Here is an 8,465-nt window from a genome sequence, read left to right as displayed (position 1 = left end):
GTCTGGCCCACCAGAGGCCTGAAGTTGTACTCTAGGTGAAGATGTTTCTGGGATATTCCCACTCCACAACCGATTTCCCTTCCCCTCCCCTCCCCTTCCCTCCCCCCCTCTCCTCTCCTCCCCTCCCCTCTCCTCTCTCCCAGAAAAGCTGGGAAGTAGCAAACAGGAGACAGTAAACTACAGTGGAGCCTCAAAGAAAAGGTGAAAACTTAATAAGTTTAAACCTGTTTACCAAGTCTAGCTAAAATGATTGCTTTTTCTGTGATGTCAGTAGAAGTTCCCTTCCCAGATCAGGTGACTGACAACCTCAGAAACTCCCCACTCTGGGTTGAGATACTAGCTTTGACAACCAATCAATCAATCAAAGCTCTCCTTTAAACTCAGGTTCCCTCCTTCTAATTTATTTCCTCCCACATAAACCCCATTTCCCTTTGGAAAGATGGCACTGCCAAAGACAGGTTGAGAGATGGTGCTGTTTCTGATCTGGGCACTCCCTAGAGGCAAGAAGGTAAAAGGATGGAGGCCAGAGTGGGTATGGCAGTTAGTTAGTCTATAAGTATTTATTAAGAAAATAAGAGGCAGCTAGGTGCTACAGTGAATAGAACACCAGCCCTGGAGTCAGGAGGACCTGAATTCAAATGTGATCCCAGACACTTGACACATTTACTAGCTGTGTGACCTTGGGCAAGTCACTTAACCCCAACTGCCTTGCCTTCCCCTCTCCTAAAATTAATTAAATTTTTAATTAATAATTATTATTAAATAATAATTAAAATATTTTAAAAAATATTTATCAAGAACTCACTATGTTCCAGGTACTACGGTTGGTACTGGAAATACAAAGAAGAGAGGAAAAATAGTAAATGTTTCAGGTATGGTGCTAAGTGCTGCAAATATCCCTTCTCAAGCTCATGGTCCAATGGGGGAGACAACACACAAATAGCTCTTCATCCAAGATATATGCATACACACATATGTAATATAGGAACAGCCAAGTGGAGTAGTGCCTATGCCGGACCTGTAGTCTGAAAGACTTGAGTTCAAATCTGGTCTCAGATGCTCACTAGCTGTGTGACCCTGGCCAAATCACTTAACCTTGTTTGCCTCAGTTTCCTCATCTGTAAAATGAGCTGGAGAACAAAATGGCAAATCAATTTACTATCTTTGTCAAAAAAAACAAAACAAAACAAAATCCAAATGGGGTTATGAATAATTGGACACAAGTAAAATGATTGAATAACAACAAAAATATGTAATATGTAACTATTTATAATATCTATCTATATTACCTATCCATCTATAGATATGTGTACAAGATCTCACTAGCAGTTAAGGAGACCAGGAAAGAGGTCCTGAAGAAAGTGGAGGAAACCAGGAGAAAAAGGTGAGGAGAGAGAGCCTTCCAGGTCTGGGAGACATTCAGTGAAAAGGTATACGGTGCTGAGGTGGCAAATCATGTATAAAGACCAGCACCAAGTATAAGGAAAGGGAGAAAGGAAGCATTAAAAAAAGGAGATGAAGTCAGATACAAGGAGTCTCACTCCCGGAGGAGAGAGTTTTTAACCTTAATATTTAGAACATCCGGAATTTTCATCTTTTCCCCCATGCAATAATGAGCCAATACAAACAAGGGCTGGAATTCTCTCCCACCTCATTAAATCACCCAGGAGGCTAACAGCTTCCTGAAGGATCCAAGTTCATCAACAGATACTTTCTGAGTACATATGGCAAAAGGTGTGCTTGAGGAGGTTAGGGGAGAATTGTATTTCCTAGGATGCCTGAACCCAGAGTGCAAACACCAACTTTAATTCCTGTGAGACACATCTGCCAGCAGTTCAGATTGATGGTGTTGGGGTTAAGAAAGCATGGAATAGAGATCAATAATGGACAAAATGGAGGTCACGACCAAGTTTGTGACCATGGTGAGCAAGGGAGGCTTCCAGGAATAAGCATTTATTATTGTTGGAGTCAATTTGGAACAAGAAGATGAAACATCTTGGCCATGGGAACGCTGGTGAATTGCGACCACGCAGGAGTGTCCCACAGATGGTGGAAGCTGGAAAGCAGATGATCCACTAAACACAGATTTCACTGAAGTCAGGCCCAGCTAGGACCTATCCAGGAATAGAGCTGAGACTTGGCCTTTCTTTGGCCCCTGTTTTGGAACTGTGAGTCTTAGAATAGCTTGTTCCCCAAACCATGGCAGAGGAAGAGAGGATAAGATTGTATGCATACAGGAATATGTGTGAATATTGTTTTCCTGTTACTTTTTGATTTGCTTCAATTCCAGACATGTTTCAATACCGGGATTTGCCTGGGTCTGCTAATATAGAGAAAAACAGACTTTTTAGCTGCAAAGTTAGGCAGAGAGAATGCCCAGGTCAGTGACCCATGTGTGGCCACTGCACTCCTAGCCTAGTTAAGAATGGGAGGCCCAGTTTCAAAAAAGGAAAGACAAGACAAGACAAAACAAGAAAGGGGAGGGGAGGGGAAGGAAGTGAAATAGAAAAGGAAAAAGAAAAAGAAATAATGGTAGGTTCTCAAAAACTCATTGATAATAATAAAAATTATTCTTAAAACAATAATGAGGTCTAAGCCCCACTATTCTCTGTTTTGGTCAGATTGTGTCTGGAGTGGTGTTCAGCTTTGGGAACCACAGTTTAAAAGGGACGTTGATAACATGAGAACATCAGGGGGGTAACAATCAGAATGGCAAAATGTTTCAGTTACATGCCGCAGGAGAGTCAGCTGAAGGAACTAGGCACCAGCCGAACTAGGGAAATAGTTGAACTTGGGAGAGACAAACTATGGGGGGAAGTGAAAGTTGCCCATTTCATGATGATCATCTATGAATGACTCAGCTCCTCTCAGCAACACAATGATCCGAGACAAGTAGAAAGGACTCATGCAGGAAAATGCCATCCACATTCAGATAAACAACTGATGGACTCAGTGCAGATCGGAGCATACTTTTTTCATTGACTTTATTCTTTTTGTGTGTGTATTTTTTTTCCTTTTGATCTGTTTCTTCTTTCACAACTGTGACTAATATGGAAATACGCTTTACATGCCAGCACATGCATAACCTATATCAAATTGCCTACCATTTTAGGAAGAGGGTAGGGGAGAATTTGGAACTCTTGTGAAAACGAATGCTAAAAATTGTCTTGGCATGTAATTGGGAAAAAATAAAATACTATTAAAAAAAGAACCAAACAAAAAAGAAAATAATAGTTGCCTTCAAGTGTCTGAAGGGCTGTCATGTGAAGGAGAAATTAGGGTTTGGGTCCAAAGGGTAGAACTAGGAGAAACAAGCAAGAAACATTTATTGAGCACCTATTTTCAGGCATTGTGCTAAGTGCTGGCAACAGAGAAAAGAGGAAACTTGAAGTTTGATATAATGAACACTCTCCTAAAAATGATGGCTACCCAACAAGGGAATGGATTAACTCTAGGAATAGTGAATTTCGCCTCATTGTAGATCTTCCAGAAAAGTCTGGATGACCACTTGTTGGTTATGTTGGAGTATGGGTTGGACTAGATAGCCATTGAGACCCCTTTATGACTCTTAAATTCTGTGGTTCTGTAACTTTTGTTTGAACAGGGATTCAACTATTTAGTTCAGAATTAATCATTTAACTGATGCAATGAAGTCTCCCATCTCTGTGCCTTTGTATAGGCTGAACCTCACATCTGGAATCTACTTCCTTCTGATCTCTACTTTTTTTTTTAGAATCCCTGGTTGACTTCAAAGCTCATCTCACATGAGGCCTTTCCTGATTTCCACCACTCCAGCTTCCAGTATTTTCCTCTTCCCACTATCTTGCATTTATTTTGTATATATCAATTATATATTTATACAGATGTCCCAAAAGTCTTAATGCAATTTAAAAATAGGTTAAATTTACACTAAGACTATAGGAACACCTTGCATATGTATAATCTGTCTTCTCCAATAGAATTTAAGATCCTTGAGGAGAGGGAATCTCTCTTTTTTTCTTTCTTTTCCTTCCTTCCTTCCTTCCTTCCTTCCTTCCTTCCTTCCTTCCTTCCTTCCTTCCTTCCTTCCTTCCTTCCTTCCTTCCTTCCTTCCTTCCTCTCTCTTTATTCCTTTCTCTCTCTCTTTCTTTTTCTTTTTTCTGGTTTTTGTCTCTCCAGTACCTGTTACTGTTCCTGCATATAGGAAATGCTTGATAAATATTTCTTGACTGATTGACGATAACAACTTTCCATGGCATCAGGCAAAATCTACTTCTGGCAGAAAAAAAAATGGGCTACTGCTATTATTAGCTAATTATTGCTATTAGACAAAGTGAGTTGGGTCAAGAGGGTACTTCCTACGGATGATGTGCATCTTTGTCCTGAGTTCCCTATAATTTGTGAGGAAAATAAAAATATGTTTTGGTCTTTTGCTGCCTCTTTGCCCTATGTAAGTAAATCTGTACTTAAGAGAAGCTGGCAGACAGAAATAGGGGGTTAAATGTTCTTAGCCTGGTTTGTCATACAATTGAATGGATGCCACAAATCAATATAGTCAATCAAGTGTTTATCAAGCACCTAACTATATGCCAGGCATAGTGCTAAGAGCTGAGGATACAAAGAACGACAAAAGACAGTCCCTTCCCTTGAGGAGCTGATAGTCTAATGGGGAAGATATATAGATAAATAGGTACATATAAGTTACATAATGAGTATTGGAAAGTAATTTTAGAAGTAAAGACTCTAGTACCTGAAAGGCAACTAGGAGGTCCAAGAAGGGCCTCCTCTGGAAGGTGGTATTTGAGCTAAATCTTGAAGGGAGCCAGGGATTCTGAATGACAGATGAATAGAGAGAGCGTTACAGGCTTGGGGGACAAGCCAATGAAAATGAATGGATTTAGAATTAGGAGATCTGGTTTTCTCTGTGTGACCTAGACAAGTCACTTGGCCTCTCTAGAACTCAGTTTCATCTTTTATAAAAATGAAAGAATTGAACCGGATAATCTCTCAGGTCCCTTCCCACTCTAAATTTATAATTTTATATTAAAAAATGCTATCACTTGGGGTGACTGGGTGGTGCAGTGAATAGAGCACCACCCTTGGAGTCAGGAGGACCTGAGTTCAAATCCGGCCTCAGACACTTAACACAAAAACTAGCCATGTGACCTTGGGCAAGTCACTTAACCCCAACTGCCTTCCCCCCCAAAAAAGTAAGAAAAAAAATGCTGTTACTCCACCCCCCCCTCCAGCATTGCTTTAGGAAAGCACTCACCAGCAATCTTCACATGACTGGATGATCACGTACCAGATGCTGTAATGATGATAATAGTCAGCATTTATAGGGCACTTAAGGTTTGCAAAGCACTTTACATATATTACCTCATTTGATCCCCACAACAACCCTGTGAGGTAGATGCTATTATCCCCGTATTACAGATGAGGAAACTGTCTGAGAGAAGTTAAGTGACTTGTCCGGGGTCACACAGCTAGTCAATGTTTGAAGCAGGATTTTTGCTCAGGTCCACATTGGATTAGAGGGCAACTGAGGTCCTTCCAACCCTGAGATTCAATGATTTTATGAATCCTTAGAGGCAGGAGGGGAAAACCTTATTAGTGCCATTTTGTGGCTGTAATAGGAGTCTGGCATAAGCACTGATTCCATTAACTTGCTCAGCTGAGCTATTAGCTCGGCATGCAGGATGTTTGGGAGATGATGGTTTCTGGGAAAATTCTAATGATGTACAATATGAGCAAAGTGCATGTACAGGCATTCCATAACTAAACATGGAGTGGAGGAAGGGCTCCTTGATTGGCTTTGGAGGCATCAGAAACAGTCTTCACCTCCATTTACTTCCTCCTTGACTTTGGTGAGTCCTTTGCTCATGTTGTGCTGTGAAAACCTATGCGGTAAGAGGAAAGGCCTTGGGGCCTTCTCTCGAAGACCCTGTGCTCCTGAGAAACAGGTCTTTGTCCTTGACCTTTTCCTTGTTTGTGTCTGTTCTAGGCTCAGGGATTCAAGTTACTGAATGAAGAGAATGAGCCATAGGAGTATAGGAGTTGAAATCAAGGGTAAGTTTTGCAGCTTGATCAGCATTGATACCCTTAAGGATCAAGGAGGGATTTTCAGGACCCCAGTCTAGCAGAAAGACTTACCAGTCAGTGATGACACACCTGGACTTGAGTGGTTTATGGGGTGTCCAAGAAGAACTAGCACCTCTTTTCAGGGTGTCTACCTGGCGTTCAACTCTCAACTGTGGCTCCAAGAAGGGGTAGCATGCCCAGCAGTCACACCAGTAAACTGTCTTGTAGATGGGCTAAACCAGGTTGAGGGTAACTGACAGGCTTTGAACCCATCAGTGATTTAGGGAGGTGTCTAGTACAAGCATGAAAAGACTTCCTCCCTGGTGGAACGCACACATGTGAACGATTTGTTCCCACTGCATCCATAAAGGCAGCTGAAGCAGGCACTGTGGAGTGCTTAGGGCTTGGTCAGATACTGAACATGCCAAGGTCATCCACTGCATCCAGGGCCATCTCCAATTGTCTTGCCACTGAACTTCGATGACTGTGGAAGAGAGAGGAAGGCTGATGACTTTGCACAACGCTATCTCCCTTAAATCCAACTCACTCACAAATCAAGACATCACCCTGTGGCACCATTGGTCCTCTTTGAAAATGAAAGACAAACAACAGCCTACACTTGAATTTGATGGGATCGATACTATGTAGGAAAGGAACCAGGTTTAGAGCCTACTTTCCCAGAGGCTCTAGGTAGCATAGGAAAGGGTATGCCCTAGAAGTAGGTTATGTTCCACAGTAACAGCCACAATATGCAATGACTAACTTTGATGGACCGGGATCCTCTCAACAATGTAAGGTGAGAAGGCAACTCCAAAAGACTCATGATGAAAAGGGATATCCACATCCAGAAAAGAATGCAGATTGAAGCATATTGTTTGCTTTCTCTCTTTTTTTTTCTTTTTTCGTTTGTTTCTTCCTTCTCCTGATTTTTCCCATTGGTTCTAATTCTTTTTTACAACACGATTGACATAAAAATAGGTTCAATATGAATGTATATTGAGCCTATATCAAATGACACACCATCTTGGGGTGGGAGCAGGAGAGAGCTGGGGAGAAAATTTAGAACTCAAAATCTTATGGAAGTGAATGTTGAAAACGAAAAATCAATCAATAAATTAGAAAAAAAAAAGTAGGTACATTCTTGTTGTATATTTAAAGTAAATCTTCCTTTGTAAGTGCTGCCCAATATTAAGTAGCTAAATGGAACTGGGGTGCCAGTCACTGGCCCCTGACAAATGTGAGGGGCACAGCTAGTAGACACTTGAGCCAATGGAAGAGAAGAGAAACCCCAACCCCTCGGGGTGTCTTAGAACCCTGAGAGGGAGATATATCCAGCCTGTCCCTGAGAGAGTAGGGTCAGAACATGCGCATTACACCAATGAGGAAGTGAAGATTCAGAGAAGTTATGGCTGGATAACTAGTATGTGTAATGGAAAGGACATGGGACTGGCAATCAGGAAACCTATATTTTAGCATTGGTTCAGCTTCTAATGAGCTGTGCCTTGGACTTGCCACTTCCTCCCTCTTGTCCAGAGTTTGTTCATTTATAAAAGTAAGAGGGTTGGGGCAGTTAGGTAGCACAGTGAATAGAGCCCTGGAGTCAGGAGGACCTGAGTTCAAATTCAGCCTCAGACACTTAACACTTACTAGCCACGTGACCTTGGGTAAGTCACTTAACCCCAATTGCCCCTCCAAAAAGCAAAAAAAAAAAGTAAGAAGACGACATTTTCCTTAAGGTCTCTTTCAGTTCTAAGAGTCTAATGATAAATACCAGACAATAGATTTAGAGCAAGAAGGGAACTTAGAGGTTTTCTAGTCCAAACTCCTCATTTTATTGATTAGTAAACTAAGGCTAGGGACCTCTCTAAGATCACACAGAGTCTGAATTCAACCCCAGGTCTTCTGGAACCAAACCCAGAACTCTTTGTACTATACCACACTACTGAGAAGTACACACAATGTGTACTATTTGATAAAAACTAGTATTTATATAGTGCTTTAATATTTACAAGGTGCTTTATAAACATTACCTTGTTTAATCCTCACAAAACAACCTGGGGGAGTTTGGTGCACTTAAGACCCCATTTTACAGATGAGGAAATTGAGACAGGCAGAGGTCATGACTTGCCCAGGGTCACTTAGTTAATATGTATTTGAAGCTAGATTTGAACTCAGGACTTCCTAACTCCTAATTCCCAGTAAGACTCTTCAGCTCTTAACCACTGTATCAACTACCTGTTCAGAGGAGAGATCTCTGAAGTTCAGAGTGGTTGGGGGGGAGCTTAATGGAGAAGATGGGCTTTGAAGAATGAATGATAGGTGATATATTGGGGGAAAAGGAGGGAAGGAAGGCATATCAGGTCTGCGGAGTTGGTAGGGAAACCACAGGTTGCATGCTTGGAAGA

The sequence above is a fragment of the Petaurus breviceps genome, unplaced genomic scaffold, assembly GCF_028583685.1.
Source record: "Petaurus breviceps papuanus isolate PSGF00001 unplaced genomic scaffold, PetGlider_PUasm1.0 118, whole genome shotgun sequence".
NCBI lineage: Eukaryota > Metazoa > Chordata > Mammalia > Diprotodontia > Petauridae > Petaurus > Petaurus breviceps.
The sequence above is the reverse complement of the archived record's forward strand: the minus strand, read 5'-3'. Positions refer to the sequence as shown.